This window comes from Nomascus leucogenys, chromosome 18 (assembly GCF_006542625.1).
Source record: "Nomascus leucogenys isolate Asia chromosome 18, Asia_NLE_v1, whole genome shotgun sequence".
Classification (NCBI taxonomy): domain Eukaryota; kingdom Metazoa; phylum Chordata; class Mammalia; order Primates; family Hylobatidae; genus Nomascus; species Nomascus leucogenys.
The window spans coordinates 6184962-6201838 of NC_044398.1; the positions used below are offsets into that span (position 1 = coordinate 6184962).

Here is a 16877-nt window from a genome sequence, read left to right on the forward strand (position 1 = left end):
TCAACATTATTTAATGTGGAAAGACATTACACAGGGGCATAATATTAACAGGTACAGGCCATCTTAGAGGCTCACTGCCAGAGATGGAGGAAATAACACAAAGGAACTTTCTGGTGAAATTGTCTATATTATAATAAGTATGTGAGGCTGGGCATGGTGGCTCAGGCCTGTAATCCCAGCACTTTGGGAGGCCTAGGCAGGCGGAACACTTGAGGTCAGGATTTCAAAACCAGCCTGGGCAACATGGTGAAACCCTGTCTCTACTAAAAAAACAAAACTTAGCCGGGTATGGTGGTGCACGCCTGTAGTCCCAGCTACTTAGGAGGCTGAGGCACGAGAATCCCTTGAACCCAGGAGGCAGAGGCTGCAGTGAGCCGAGATCACGCCACTGCACTCCAGCCTGGACGACAGAGTGAGACCCTGTCTCAAAAAAAAAAAAAGTATATGGGTTTCATGTGTATATGCATTAGTCAACACTGTGCTGCTAAGATTTGCACATTTCTATCAGTGTGTGTGTGTGTGTGTGTGTGTGTGTGTATATGTATATATTTCATTCAATGTATATATACAATGTATATAAGAAAAACTATAAATAATAATAATCAAGGAGGGGTAGAGAGGGGATAGAGGTACAGATGATAAAAGAATAGTAGACAATAGTTTTTGAAGTTGAATAGATTGGTTCAGGTGAATTTATTAGACTAAAATATTTTATATTACGCTTTATAAACATTCAGTTCAGAGGGTCACATAGAAAGAATCAGGAATTTCACATTCATGATGTTTACCCAAAGATGCATCAAAACATCAATTTCTTTGACTTGATATTAATGGAAATATCTTAAAGTAGATCACATACATCTTTGATGTCTTAACTTGTATAAATGTGTACATATTCGTGTGTGTGTTTGTTTATATGTGTGTGGGGGAAGGTTCTTGTTGACTCAGGGTCATTAGTATGCATGGTTATTACTGTTTTATTTTGTGATAAAGTGGTTTTGGACTAAAGGCAGCAAAGAATAACTTGGATTGACTTACCTAATGGGATTTCAAGGCTTTTCTCTTAGAAACAGCTTTGTAAATATTAAATAACACCCAAAATTTCCCAGTAGTAATTAACTCTTTCTACAGAAGAGAAATGTACAAAAATTGACTCTAGAATACTTTGTTTTGAAATCTATTGGCTTTTATTACATTACTTTTGTCTCCTTTCTTTCTGTTGAGCCACCCTGATGTTCAGCTGATGTTCAGTTCTAGAGCAACCCATTTCCTCCCTCCAGTTGCTGATTCTGCCTCACTGAGGACAAAGGAACTAGATACTTGGTTTAACCCAGAGACACTTCAACCTTACAGCAGTGCAAATATACCAGAGACAAGCTGCCTGGGTTCAAACACTCTTTTCACCACCATTAACTCATTGTTTTGCTTTGTCTATGTTATTTAACCTCTTTATGCCTCATTTTCTTAGGTATAAAATGGGCTTAATAGTACAACAGAAGATTGTCGTTGTAAGGACTAAATCAGCTAATACTTGTATAATGTTCAGAACAATGCCCAGCATTACAGACATAGTACTTCTGTGTTTAAATAAGTTCTGAGGAATTTCTGCTATGCTTCTTCATTTGGTGAGTAAAGAGCCATGTTACATGAATAATAAATTACATAGAGCATGCACAAATAGGATTTCCTGTTGAAATCACACACAAAAAAACACAGGTTAACTTGATCCATGCAAGCATTATTATGCTGCATAGCCATATACCATTATTTCTAAAACTGTAAGCAGCTCACATAAATAATTTTGTAAGCAGCTCACATGAATGATTTTCTGATTTTGTAAGCAACTCGCAAAAACAGTTAGGGTTAAGGTTAGGGTAAATAGACTAACCCTAAAGGTAATTAGAATTCCTTTATATGCTAAACCTTATTTACAATCTTGCTCATTTAATTTTACTAATTTCCAATATCTGAAATAAACATCAATAATGTTTTTCTAATACCCCATATTTATCATTATCCATCACAAATACCTATTTTAAATGCCAAACAGCCTGCACTCCAGTAGCTAGGATTCACAAGCTTTTGACACTTTCCCCACCTTCTTCTTAGTTTAGGCTCCCCTGAATTCATTTCTGCATTTCTATCTTGTCAGTCTCTTTGGTCACACTCTCTTTGGGATTTTGGGACATTTGTCCTCAGTTCTTGCCTTCTCCTGCATACTACTAGTTCTGAGAATAGGGGGTTTGGAGATAACTAAGGTTTCAAGGGCACTCAGCAATAGAAACACACACGTGTGTGTGTGTGTGTGTGTGTGTGTGTGTGTGTGTGTGTGTGTGTGTGATTTTATATATATATATATATCACAAACCTATTGTGATACCTGGGTCTTTGGGTGCAGGTTCATTCTCTGTAGCAGGGTTGGAAGACCAGGTAGCCTACAGGACCAGAATCTTTGACTCTGAGGCACAACCTAGCACTGCTCATGGAATTGGATTGTAGCTACAATTCCTATCTCTTGGGGGCAGGGCACAGCACTGGCCCACCTCCAGGGAAGAAGGGGTGCTTCATATACATACATATATATATGCCTGGATCAGGCAAGAGACTCTTTTATTCTTCTCCTTCAAGAGTAAATTAATCTCTGCCTATTTAATTTTGCCTTGTTGCTTACATTTTTGTGAGGAGAAAGAGGATTTTGTTTGAATCCTTGGAGTATCGGGTGCTCCTACAGTGTGATTTTATGCCTAAGAAAAAGGCATGTCTACTCTTACAAAATTACCTACCATGTCTGCCCTAATTTTCTGAAATGTCTTTAAGAATTGAAAATAAAAGGTCAGCCTGCAGGGTCTGTTCGTGGCCTCCTGGAGTTCTGCCTCCAGCCAAAGGGCGGATGGCTGGCAAGTCCCAGTGTGAGCAGAAGGTGCCAGAAGTAGAAGCCAAGAAACAAAACTCTCCGGAGCTCCCTCTGGGACTGCTATCTGGGCTGCGCATTTGGCCACCCCCTCCTAGCAAAGGCAATGGCTTCCAGACTCCTGTGCGGTCACCCTCTTGCTGCTTGCCTAGGGCAAGGGCACCTTGTGCGAGAGGATTGCCCAGAACTCAGGCCTCCGACATTTCTCTAGTAGCCACTGCTTGCGGGAGAACACCAAGGCCAACACCGGAGTTGGTGACATGGCCAAGCAGTACATAGAGAAAGGTCTTTTTGGCCAAGCAGTACATAGAGAAAGGTCTTTTTGGCCAAGCAGTACATAGAGAAAGGTCTTTTGGTTCCAGACCTGTGATCACATGCCTAATGATGTTGGAGTTGGAGAATAGATGTGGCGGCACTGCCTCCTAGATGGCTTTCCTAGAACATTAGGGCAAGCTGATGTCCTGGACAAAATCTGTGAAGTGAATCTAGTGATCAGGTTAAACATTCCACTTGAAACACTTAAAGATCCTCTCCTAGCGGAACGGTATATAACTGGAATTTAATCTACCTCGTGTATGTGGAATTGATGACATCGCTGGTGAACCATTAGTCTAGCATGAGGATGATAAACCTAAAGCAGCTGCTGCAAGGCTAAGACAGTACAATTGCGGCAAAGCCAGTCACTGAATTCTACAAAAGCCACGGAGTGATCCACCAATTCTCTGGGATAGAGGCTAACAAAATCAAGCCCTGTGTTTACAGGCTTTTTTTGAACAAGATCACAGCTATTTAGTCGAAGACACATATTGACCCTGTGCAATGGAAGAATCAGGAAGATTTAGTCATGCATTCAATTGTGTCTATAGTATTGGTATTGTGTCCAAATAAGAAGCTAGCTGAGATAGCTTGCAGCTTCTTTTCTAGTTTTAATGGTGAAGTGCTAGGAAAACTAATGAGTAGAAAGAGTTCATGAAGAGTTCCTCTTCTGCCTTTCAAAAGGGTCACCTTCACATGTTTAAGGTGTTTCTGCACTTCTCAAGCCTTTCACAAGAAAGCAAGTGGATTCAAATGGGTCCAGGGTGGATTTCAAATGGTGTACAACCTCAACTCTAGCTGATTTTTGCAGCCTTCTTGTTGCTATAGTATCCTTTTTACACATGATGGTGGCGGTCTCTGGTTCTCTCCGTCCCCTCAAAGACTGTTGAACCACAGCACCAGTAAGCCTAAGAATGCTAAAGGCTCTATCCCAGGCTTTGTCCCAGGTTCTCTGGTATGTGCCCTCCTGGTGACAATGAAATTGATGCTAATTGCTCTTAGTGGTTGTTTCTCTGGCCTTGAGGGATTGTGCCCAGAGTTTATTTTTTTCTCATAGGCATAACTCCTTCTTTTCTGCATCCATGCTCCATACAATCTCTCCTTTTCAGACATCCTAGGATGAAAGGAATTGGCTTCTGTTTTTTTAACATCTATTTTTTGACATCTATTTTCTCTGTTCTTAGGCTATGAAATAATACAGGTAGTTATTGCTCTTATTCCTCTCAAATTCTTCTAAGAACTGAGAGCAAGAAGGCTAATTGAATCTCTTCATGCACCAGAAACTGAGCTATGAAGAGGGTCTTACTTAAACTGCTGGTCTGACTCTCACAGATTGACACTGCTCCTTTCTTTTATTGTGAAAAAATTAAACACTTGAAATTATTTGGGGAACTTCCTGAAGTCTTTTGGGAATCCTCAAAAAACATGGGAAATATTCACCTACATGAATGTTGAGGGCTCATGTCTTATGTACAGAAGTAAATAAGACTGTATGAGATTACGGAAATAACAGCATAACGTCTAAGACAACAAAATGCATTTTGAAAATGTTGCTAACTACTGATGTTGACAGTATCTTTCTCCTGTGAGTGACCAAGAGTATTACAAGTAGTAAAGGGAATGGAGCCTGTGGGGTTGAAGAAAATGTTGCATTAGCTGTGCCTAGACTAAGATGACAGTTTTACAGTTATGAGAAAACAAAATCTTTATTTTTCTTCTATTCCAACGATTCATTCTAGAATCTAATTCTCAATGTCTAGAATTAGATACAAATATTTTGTCACTCGTTGTAATGTAATATTAATAAATCATTTGTTGAAATATAAAAAGGGATTAAACCTAGGAGAATTAATATGTTAATATAAATGAGTTTTAAAATGTAAATGATGCTCTCAGATCTTTGATTGAATTGAGAGAGAGCCTTAGAAAATGAGGAAGAGTTAAGGAAGCGGAGGGAAAAGGGAGAGTTTGACAGTGAAGAGGACTAAACATAACACAAAGATTATAGACAAATACTTCATAGTATTTCACCAGGACTTGACTCATCTTCATCAGTTAGAGATGAAGACGATCCCAGGAACACCCATCAACACCTTGGACACCTACAGACCTTGGTCCCCTACAGTCCTCACCAGCTCCTGGGGTCTATATACCTATGCTGTCTCCAGAGAAGGAGCTAACACTGTCCCTGCCCCCTGTGGCCAGTGGTTCCTGTGCTGTGCCATCTTGGAACTGGAACTACTACAGAAGTGTGTCTTTCTCCAAAGACAAATAGCCATGGCTTCTTCTCACCCCTGAGACTAAGCTACCACCGAACCACCCTAGCCTGACATCCCCATGTCAAGCTGTGAGCAGCTGTTACACTTTCTCCTGTGAGACCAAGCAGATGTGGAGCTGCTCCACCTGCTCCTTCCTTCTCCTTGAGCTGTAGCCAAAGCGGAACTCTTTCTCCTGGGAAAGCAGTACCTTGGCCACTCAAAGGAGCCCCACCTCCCCAGTGCCTAAGTTGTTGCAGCTCCTTGCATCCCAAGAAACAGTGTCTTGGCCACCCACAGCAGTCACACACTCCAGTATCTAAGCTAAAGCAGTGCCATGCATCTCAGGGAAGTGGTGCTTGGGCTGCCCAAAACAGTCACATCACCTGGGCCTGAACTGAAACAGCACATCGCCCCCTGGGGAAGTGGTGCCTTGCCAAGTTGTTAAAAGCTGCACATCTCAGGGCTGAGTTGACATAGCACACACCACATCCCAGGGAAACAGAGCAGTGGGTGAACTCAGAAACCTTGCCCAAACTCTAGGACCCTGCTTTCCTGAAGCATAATTAGTTCTCTGGGGTCTGAGCTGCTGAAACACTGTTCTCCTTGGAAAGAAGAATCATTGCTGTGCTATTTCTTCCCTATATCCCAGGGCCCAAATGATAGCTGTGCTCCCCCATTTTAGGGTACCTGCTGCCACTGCATGTAGCCTCATAGAGTCAGGATACTGCTGAGCCCCACCATTCCAGAGTCTAGAGTCACTATATGGTGCCTCATCCTCTGGGACCCAAGTTGACACACTGAGCCTTATTGGGTCAGACACCCAAATTGCAGCCATACCCCGCTCCAAAGGCCCAAACATCCACAGCACCCCTTCTTCCCTGGAGGTGGGCCAGTGCTGTGCCCTGCCCCCAAAAGATAGGAATTGTAGCTACAATCCAGTTCCATGAGCAGTGCTAGGTTGTGCCTCAGAGTCATAGATTCTGGTCCCGTAGGCTACCTGGTCTTCCAACCCTGCTACAGAGAATGAACCTGCACCTCAAGACCCAGGTATCACAATAAGTTTGGGAGACTCTGAACCTTGGATCCTGGCCCCACAGCTGCCTCAAGCACCTGCACCTGGAATCCAATGCTACTGCAGCTGCTATTAATAGTAAGCCATGTCACACTTGATATCAAGAAGGATTCCCTCCTCTAAGTCTCTTCATTGTAGGGAAAACAAGGAGGACTTCAAAAGCCCTTGACACTGAGGAGCTATTAACAACCTACACTGCCACTGCCATCCCACAAACTTCTACAGCTTATGCTACTGAGGTGCTCACAGTTATTGTTGACTTTGAACAGCTGCAGAAGCTATTGAAGGGCAGCTTTGCTGGGTATAATGTTCTTGACTGCACTGTACCTGTCTGAAAATAGAATCACTACATCCTTCTAAACTGGCACACCAAAACCCAACTGCAGATGAAAGTTTTTCTCTACAAAATCCACTCTAGAATTTTTGGAAGAGGTGATTTTTCCACCAGATGCACAGACATCAACATAGGAGCACACACACACAACATTAAAAAGCAAGAAAAATCTGATACCACCAAAGAAATATAATAACTATCTGGTTACAGACCCAATGAAAGTGAAATCAACAAACTGCTGGAAAAGAAATTCAAAATAGTGATCTTAAGAAAACTCAATGAGACACAAGAAAATACAGACAGGCAATTCAACAAAATCAGAAAAAAATTTATGATACAAATGATAAATTCAACAAAGAGATAAAAATCATTGAAAAAGCCAAGAGAAATACTGCAGCTAATGATTTCTATGAATTGAAGAAATAATAGAGAGCTTCAACAGCAGCCTTGATCAAGCCAATAAAAGAATCTCTGAACTTAGGCCTGCTGCAATGGCTTATGCCTGTAATCCCAGCACTTTGGGAGGCTGAAGTGGATGGATCACAAGGTCAGGAGTTCAAGACCATCCTGGCCAATATGTGAAACCCCATCTCTACTAAAAATACAAAAATCAGGTGGGCATGGTGGCATGTGCCTGTAGTCCCAACTGCTCGGGGGGCTGAGGCAGGAGAATCGCTTGAACCCAGGAGGCAGAGGTTGCAGTGAGCCGAGATGGTGCCACTGCACTCCAGCCTGGGCAACAGAGCAAGATTCTGTCTCAAAAAAAAAAAAAAATCTCTGAACTTGAAGATAGGTTATTTGAAATTACCCAGCCAGAAAAAATAAAGGAAATAAGAATGAAAAAGAGTAAAGAAAGGCTACAAGACTTATAGGACCCCCACAAATGTTCTCATTTATGGGAGTTTCAGATGGAAAAGAGAAGGAAAATGGTGTAGAAAAACCTATTTAATAAAATAATAGCTAAAATCATTCCAAGCTGGGGAGAGATATGCATACCCAGATCTAGGAGTTCAAAGGTCTCCAAAAAGATTCAGTCTAAAATTCTACTCCCTGTGGCATTTTATAGTCAAACTGTCAAAAGTCAAAGACAAAGAGAATTCTAAAAACATCAAGATAAAAGCATTGAGTCACACATAAAGGAATCCCCATTAGACTAATGCATATTTCCTTGCCGTACACTTACAGACTAGAAGAAAATGGGATGAATTATTTGAAGTGCTGAAAGGAGAAAAACCTGCCAGTCAAGAATACTACACTCAGCAAAGCTACCTTTCAGACATGAGAGAAATAAAGCCTTTTCTAGACAAGCAAAAACTGAGGGAATTTATCACCACTATCCTAGTTGACTGGCAAAGATTTAAATCATTAAGTTTGTGTGTGGCGGGGAGGGGGGCAGTGAGGAAGTCTATTACTTTTAACTAACCAGTTGCACCTTCAGTAGTTTGGTGCATTACCAGACCCAGTGATCACCATATTGATAGTAACCAGCATAGACACCAGCATAGCACACTGAAATTCAGAAGAGTTGGACTCAAGCCACTTTTCAGCCTCAACTTCTGACTTCAACAATATGTTTGTGTCCAAGAATATAAAGGCAAAACACATAGCCTGACTAAAGAAACGTGATACTCTCTTACAGTCAAATTAAGTGTAGTTTAAAGTGTTATTTTCAGGACCTTGACTTTTAAATAATGATGATAAGTGACAGTATTTCTACTTTCACACATAACTACTTATGTAAGGTAGTTATTTTTACATATGAATTCTTATTTCATTTTGGTCTTCTGTGTTCCTTTTTCCCATAAATGTCACTCCCACAATGCCCAGCGAGAAACCAGTTACTGCCCTAGGCATTTCCCTCTTCCATCTTCTTCACTTACAGTGACCATTCTGTTTATTTTACCTATTTACTTAATCTGTCCTTTCCTCTCCATCCCTTATCCACTGCCATAGCTTAAGCTCTCACTATCTCCCTCCTGGCCTTTCGCAATAATCTACTGGTTTATATCTCCACTATTTCATTTTTCTCAAAGAATTAGAACATTTTAAAGTACAAATAGAGACAAGATCTTGTGTCTATCCTGCTTCAAAGGCTTTAAAAATTCCCCACTGGTGACAGGGAAAGAACCATCTCCTTAGCATGATATACACAGTCCTTCATGTCTGGGCTCTACACCCAACTCTACCATCAGCTCCTGCTGTGCTCCCATTAGCTTTCTGGACATAGATATTGTCTGTCTTATTTTTGTATCACAGCATTTATTCTAGTTCTAGAGTCAATAAATGTTTGCATAATGAAGGGATGCACACATGCATAATAACAAGCATGACTTTTTAAAAACTGGTATTTATCTCTAGGTTTTCTATAAAGGATTCAGATTTATTTCATACTAAGAGAGTGAAACTTAAAGATTCAGCTAAAGCTCAATTTTGACACTTAAGAGCTTATCATAGAAATCATATTGTATAATAAAAATACACACACATATATACATGTACATCTATATCAGTATACTGTGTGTGTATATACACATATAGGTATTATATATTATATATGTATGCATATAGGTATATATACATATATATACATATGTATATGTACATATATGTATTATATATAGACACACATATATAATACATATATATGTATAATCATTCCTTGGTATCCATGGGAGATTGGTTCCAGGACTTCTACAAATAAAATCTTCTCAAGTCTCTTATATAAAATGGCATCGTATTTGCATATAACCTATGCATATCCTCCCACATACTTTAAATCATGTCTAGATTACTTTTAATACCTAATACAATGTAAGGACTATGTAAGTCATTACCATATTGTATTTAAAATTTTGTATTTTTATTGTATTTTGATTTTTTATAAGTTTATTTTTTCAAATTTTTTCAATATGTGGTTGGTTGAATCCATGATGTGGAACCCATAAATATAGAAAGCCAACCGTATGTAATTTCAGACATATTTCATAGAATATAGATATTTATATATCCTAAAAACCTATATATCCTTTAACATGATTATCAGGTTGACCTCTACATCTTTTACCAGATAAAATATGAGATGCTTTTATTAAACAGTGGCAATCAAAAAATAACCCTTAAAGCAAGAGCTAGGCTTTGAGATTAAAACTAACCTTAATCATTAGGAAAATAAAAAATAAAGGTGGGAGGCTGAGGTGGGAGCATCACTTGAGGTTACAAGTTCGAGACCATCCTGGCCAACTTGGTGAAACCCTGTCTCTATGAAAAATTCAAAAATTAGCATGGCAATTAAGAGCACCTGTAGTCTCAGCTACTCAGGAGGCTGAGGCAGAAGAATCGCTTGAACCCAGGAAGTGGAGGTTGCAGTGAGCCAAGATCACACCACTCACTGCACCCTAACCTAGGTGACAGAGCCAGACTCTGTCTCAAAAAATAAAAATTAAAAAATTTAAAAAGGGACCAAAGTAAGGCCAAAAACAACAGGCAGTAAGTTGTTATAATTGGGAGCCCAGGGAGTAGAGATCAAACCAAAAGAAAGCATTCCTGAACAGCATGTGACTGTGACCTGGGGAAATGTCTTGTTGACCTGTGCATGTGGCAACTCATTGGACATCTTTTCAACCAGCTGTGTTCGCTCATTGTGAAAGATAAACTGGGTATCTCCTATAAGCTAAGCACTATAATAGGCCACATCAGGGCCTAGATGACCAAGTAATAGCCAAAAACATAAGGAGTTCACAATCTATCAGGGGAGATAAATAAGCCAATAATAATGGTGGCATTTTCAAAATCTTATGAAGCATAGAGAAGACGGCTTCTGATTGAGTCATCTGATCAATAAGGAGCCGAAATCAAAGAAAGTTTCTTAAGAGAGATGACATAAACTGGGCCTGTAATGGGAAGTAGTGAAAGGGAATCCATCAGAGGACTCAGTGTGGGTATTAGCTAGGAAGTCTGTGAATCTGTGGAATGTCAGATGCCAGATGGGAAGTGGCAGGAGAGGGATGAAGCTGGACAGGTGGGTCGAGGACACATGATCCAATATGAAGGGCAATCCATATAACGAATGGAGGACAGAAGTCACAAACTCAGTATCTTAATTTCATGCTCAAAAACCAGGCCGCTCCAGAGTAGTTGATTTCACTGGATGGCTGTTCTTTACCTGTAACACAATAAGGCATACTGAACTAGGGTCATTTTGATTTGCTAAGTATTAAAATCTAAAATCATCCTTTTTACTCAATGGGGTTCTAGAGATTTGTCCTCTCATTAATCATAGTTGTCCAAATACTAATTAAATCATATATAATCCAAACACAGAGATTTTCTAAATGTAGCCAGGCTCATTAGAGCTAATTATCTGATCTTCTTCCCAAGAAGCAATGCTTTATTTTAGTGTTGTGAGGATTTTTTTTCCTTTTATTTACATTCATGCATTTATCTATACTCCCGTCTCTTCTACAAATTGTCCAGTGTAGCCTATAGTGGCTCTAGAATAATATAAGAGTAGAAATATACATAGAAATAAATAATTATGACCAGGAAAAATAGAAAAAAGTAAAAGCTTAAGACCAATGCAAAAAGGACACAAATATGCAGATGATAAGAAGTTGTAATTCTTTCACAAGAGCTTCAAATCTGGCTCTGAACTTTCTGGAAATAAAGCAAAAAGACACATGACCCAGTTAGCTGTATATTCTCATGAGGAGAGAGAAAAGAAACATACCAGTTCCTCCAGAGAGATGGGTTTTAGACCAGATCTACTAACTTGTGTGACATTGGGACAATCACTGAGCTATGCTGTGTTTCTGTCTTTATCTGTGAAGTGTATAATAATATCTGACTCAGCCACTTTTAGGAGAATCAAAGGGGATTGTAAATAAAGTGCTTTGAATAATATAAAATGTACAAATGTAAGGTGTCACTCCCCATAGAATGCTGAAAAAATTACTTTGGACAAGCATTTGATATCTATGTACAATGATGCAAACTGCATGGTCCTCAGCAATACCTGCCAGGATGACAATCATGTTGATATTTACATCTATTTGCCAGATAAGAAGGTTGTTACTGGCTGTAGGAGATGTTACTTATCTGACTTTAGATAAGTCAATTCTTGGGATGCATTAGGTCTGCCCCTTTATGGAAACAGCATTTCTGATTCAAACCAGCTTAGTCAGAAACATCTCTCAAATACCCCATTTGGAGAATTCCCCTTAATAAAGGTATTCATATCTTTATTTGAAACCTCAAGTACAGAGAGTTGAGTTCATCCATACTCATCGCATTATTATCACATTAATGGAGCAATATTATTGCTGACACATGCAAATGCCTTCTCTTTATTTTTACATCAATTTATTCCTGTCTCCACTACCATTGCCTTCCCCTTAAATATACATGCATTTTAATTTTTGACATATTTTATTTGCATGTCTCTGAAAAATACATATTTTCTTGTGTGCATTTATTTTAATTTACTTACGTCTTACTGTGCTATAGCGCTCTCTCTGTTTCTTACTTCCTTAGCACTATCTTTAAGATCTATGCATGGCCGTACATGAACATCTAGATCATTGTCGATAGCACTTCCCACATTACTTTCCCATTTCCACCATGACAGATACCAAGATTACCTCCAAGTCCTAGCCTATAAATGTGCTGTCATAAATATTCTTGAATGTGTCCCTTCATGAAACTGGATGATCATTTCTCTGTGAATATTTGTTTAGTCTCACATAAGCCAACCTTAACAATTCTACTTACCATTATTGAAAAACAATTTAAACAAAAATATTTCACTGTAATAAAATAGTTGAAATATGACCTCTATAATCTAATGTAAGACAGGAAGAAGGAAGCAAAGAAAAAATGTAAGTAAAAGAATTTAAATGGTTGAGTTTAAAAAGAAAAAATATATATTTCAATTAAGGAAGATAATAGAAGAACGTTCAGTATATATGTGAGTCTGGAGAGTACAAGACAGGAAAGAGTATGGAGACAAGAGGCTGAATTACAGGAATGCCCAATTCCCTTGATTTTTAGTCTTTCTGGGATATGCATAGTGGGAAGGAAGGAAGATGAAGATTGGCAAGATTCCTGGCTGACTCCTGGAGTTGATTTTGTAACTTAAGCATGAATATTGTCTCCTGCCATCACGTATATGGCTCACCTACATAATCATGTACTGTGATTTACTCTCTCAACAGCCACCCCGTGACTAGGTATGTCAGCTGCCAAGACTCCTGTACTTCTCTTCTGGGGACCCAAGACCTACTTGGGCTTCTTTCCCTTTTCTACCTTAGCAGTGATTGGTCTCAGCACATAATGTTTATGTCATGGCGTCTGAGTTTAGGAATATATTCTGTCTCCTAATACAGGCACACCTGCTGTACTGAATACACAGGCAAATGAACACAAAGTCTAATCACTGTTTTATCTACAAATCCTACTAATCCTGGATCACATACACAAAAAAAGACTGAGTATTCTTTTGAGTAAATTTCAATAGTGTCATGAGTTGGAGCAAGTCAACGTCCTGTGGGGTGTTTGACTTAAAGGAAATTTAATGGTGACCAAAGCTTTGAACATTCTTCTTTTCCTTGTTTCTACTCTTCTTCTTTCATTTATTATGACTTTTCAAATAACTGAGAAAATATCACTTAGATAACAAAGCCATGTATGGATGAAGAACACAACACTAAATGAATTTCTGAGAGTATAACATCTATGATAGTATCAAAATTAGAATGGAGATTATCCCCATCACTCCTTATTCTTTGCGTTGGTTAATAGTTCACATTCCCAAGTTTCACATTGTATCTCTTGGGAAGAATGATGTGATTTTTTTCAAATCCCCCTGACAACTACTCTCTTACCTAATTCCATTTGGCCTGGTCTTGAAAGTGTTTCTATCGACACTTCTCTCTTTGCCAACTGACCCAAGTTCTAATGTTGGTAGAAGAAACAAAGTTTCAAAGTAGATATATCTTAATCATCAGAATCACATGTTCTGGGAAAAGAAGCTAATTTGTATACATAAAAATACAGCAAGGAGAAGTAGGGCTTTGGAAAAATCTTAGAGAACTTCTGAGTCTCTGTTTCCTCATCCGTACAATGAGAATATTAAGGAAATGGTGTCTAAATATCTTCCAGATCTGATCAGACCCTCCACTTCTTCCGCTGCCCACTGCTCACTGTCCTCTTTGCATATGTTTTCTTCTTCAGCAACCATAAAGAAAAATTTGTGTATATAGATACACATGGGTAGTTATTACATATGATGTTACTGAGTGTCCATTATATCCTAGGCATTTTACTTGTGTTGCCCCATTTAATCCTCATTTAATGCTGCAATGTATTATTAACCATATTTTATATATGAGAAATCATCTATAAAGGTTAAGCAATTTACATGAAACCTACAGTTAGTAAATGAGAAGCCTGGAGTCAAACTCTGATTTATAAACTCCCAAATCTACACTCTTTACATTAAAATATATTGCCAATCACACAAATGAGTACAAACCGATGTACAGACTAGAAAGACCAAAATTGTTCATTGTTCTCCTTCCAACTTTAGTACTATAGAAGATATGTTAAAGTCTTTGTGCTTTTTGGGTGGTATGCTTGTAAATCGTAAATACCAAAAAGATCTAATTTAGGGTCTTAACATTTACAGGATGAAAAAGAGAGGTGGGGAGAGTGGAGAGAGAGAAAGAGAGGGAGGGAAGGAAAGGCCAAACTGAGTCAATAAAGGAGTTCAGCAGAGAGGAAAATTATTCTGAACTGAGACTTTTCTAGGTTGCTTCGCAAACATGGTAGAACTTGCAGTTCTAGAGACCTAGAGAAGAAATGCCTTCGTTAGTGCAAAACAAGGGTTTGTATGTTATTTAGGGTACTTGTAACTACAAATAACAGATAACATACAATTCAACATGGCATAAATAATAAGGAAAATTTATTATCCCATCTAACAAGAACTCTCAAGGTAAGATGGCTTCAGGATTGGATCACTTCATGCTTTACATCACCAGGGATCCATATACATATTTTTTTTTTTTTTTGCATCATTTTGCTTTGCCCTCCTGCTCTTAGTTCTCCTCATAGTTGCAGGAAAGCAACCGCAGTTCATGATATCAAATGCAGGCATAACTACATCCAGTAGGGACTACTTCTTCCCACGAATTTATTTTTAAGATTAAGGATCTATTTCCTATAGTCCCCTGGCATACTATTCTTCATCTTTCATCGGCTAGAATTAAGATATATGCCCATGCCTAAACCAATCACTGGCAGGACAATGAGACCACCATGATGCATTTAAGCCAATCAGGACTGACCGCTTGAACAGGGAATAGAGCCAGCCTTGTCTGAATCCCACAGGGAAGTGATGGATACTCCTGCAGAAGCAGATCTCTGCCCCTGGACAGATGGGGAAAGGCTACTGGGAAGGCAGGTAGTGTCTGCTGCAGTGCACACAAAAATGGGAAGCAGTATGTGCAATGCTCTAGAAAGATGATTGCTGCAAGAGCTTCACCTAAAGGACTAGTGAGGACAGGATTGTACCAACAGGTAAGCAGACCAGAATGAGAATTTCTAGAGCTAACTATGGAAAATTCAGAAGGAAGAAAGGAAGGATAAAAGAATTTATCTCTGAGCTAGTAGAAAGATGCTACATTACTTTCTTCTCATGTTAGGAAAAGGGGACTAGTTTCAAGGGATTTTAGAATAGTTCCTAGTCTTCTAGATCATTATTAACTCTTTTTTTGATAGTTTCTACTATTTTCTCTAGTGTTTTTTTTTAATTTTCAAAATTGCTCTAAACTAATATATTGCCAGTGTTCTTCCTGTTCCCTTCCTGCTGGTCATTTCTCTTATGCCTAATTGTTTATTTTCTGACCATTGAGCAAAGGGTCCTCCAACCTTAAGAGGCAGAAATGCAGAGATGAATGACAAACTTAAAAGTGTCCTAGAAATAGACAGACAAAAAGAAAAGAGTGTTCTCAGTTCAGTCTTGCCAACAGGAAGAGATAATCTCTTCAGAGTTAGAAAATCTGAAGGCCAGCAAGTGCACAGAAAGAGATAATTAATGATAACAAATATTATTGAATATTTATGTTGTGTCAGGCACTGAGCTAAGCACCTTTTATATACTAATTTACTCACTTTCCACAATGACCCCATGAGTTAGGTACAAGGTCTTCATCTGTAAAATAGAGATAATAATTGAGGCATGGAGCAGTTAAATAACATTTCCAGGATCCCACAAGTATTAAGTGGTGGTTCTAGGATTCAGTCAGGTAGTTGGCTCAGGTATCACTCTTTCCATTATTTCTTTATAAGAAGGTACTCATCAGACTAAAGTGTTGCTGAAAGTCAATAATACAGTAATTCATTAATTGAGTTCGTACTAAATGTCTGACATTGCACTTAGCATTTTCCAAGCACCACTAAACTACATTTAATCTTCAGGGCAATCACGCAAGGCATTATTATTACCACTTTGAGGTAAAGAAACCTAGGCTTAGAGAGATAAATACATAACTATGAACATATTTATTATTAATATTAGATATTAAATAATTATGAACAAAATTACACAGTGTGTAACAAGACCAGGATTCAAACTCTAATCTGAATAATTCTAAAGCCAATGAATACACTTAATTATTAAAACAATGAAAATGAAGGAACTTTCAGGTTAGGGTCTGAATTCATAATTCAAAGGCCAGGAGAATAGACAGATATTAATGCCAAGTATACTCTAGTCACTGTGATAGTTGCTTTTACATCATTATTTCCATTTATCTCAGTTATTAACACTTTTTAAAAAAAATTAGATATCACTTCTTAAAGTTTGGGATCAAATTATGTATTATTCTTGTCTTTACATAAAATATTCATAAGACATGCCTTTTTAAAAAGTAATATACTTGTTTTTAAAAGCTATATATATAATATATATATATATAATTTATATACACA

At 38.4% G+C, this 16877-nt stretch overlaps 1 pseudogene; it reads left to right on the forward strand.

The window, feature by feature from the left end:
- The first annotated feature begins 2890 nt into the window (after positions 1-2890).
- Positions 2891-3884, forward strand: LOC100605391 (annotated as a pseudogene).
- The last annotated feature ends 12993 nt before the right edge of the window (positions 3885-16877 follow it).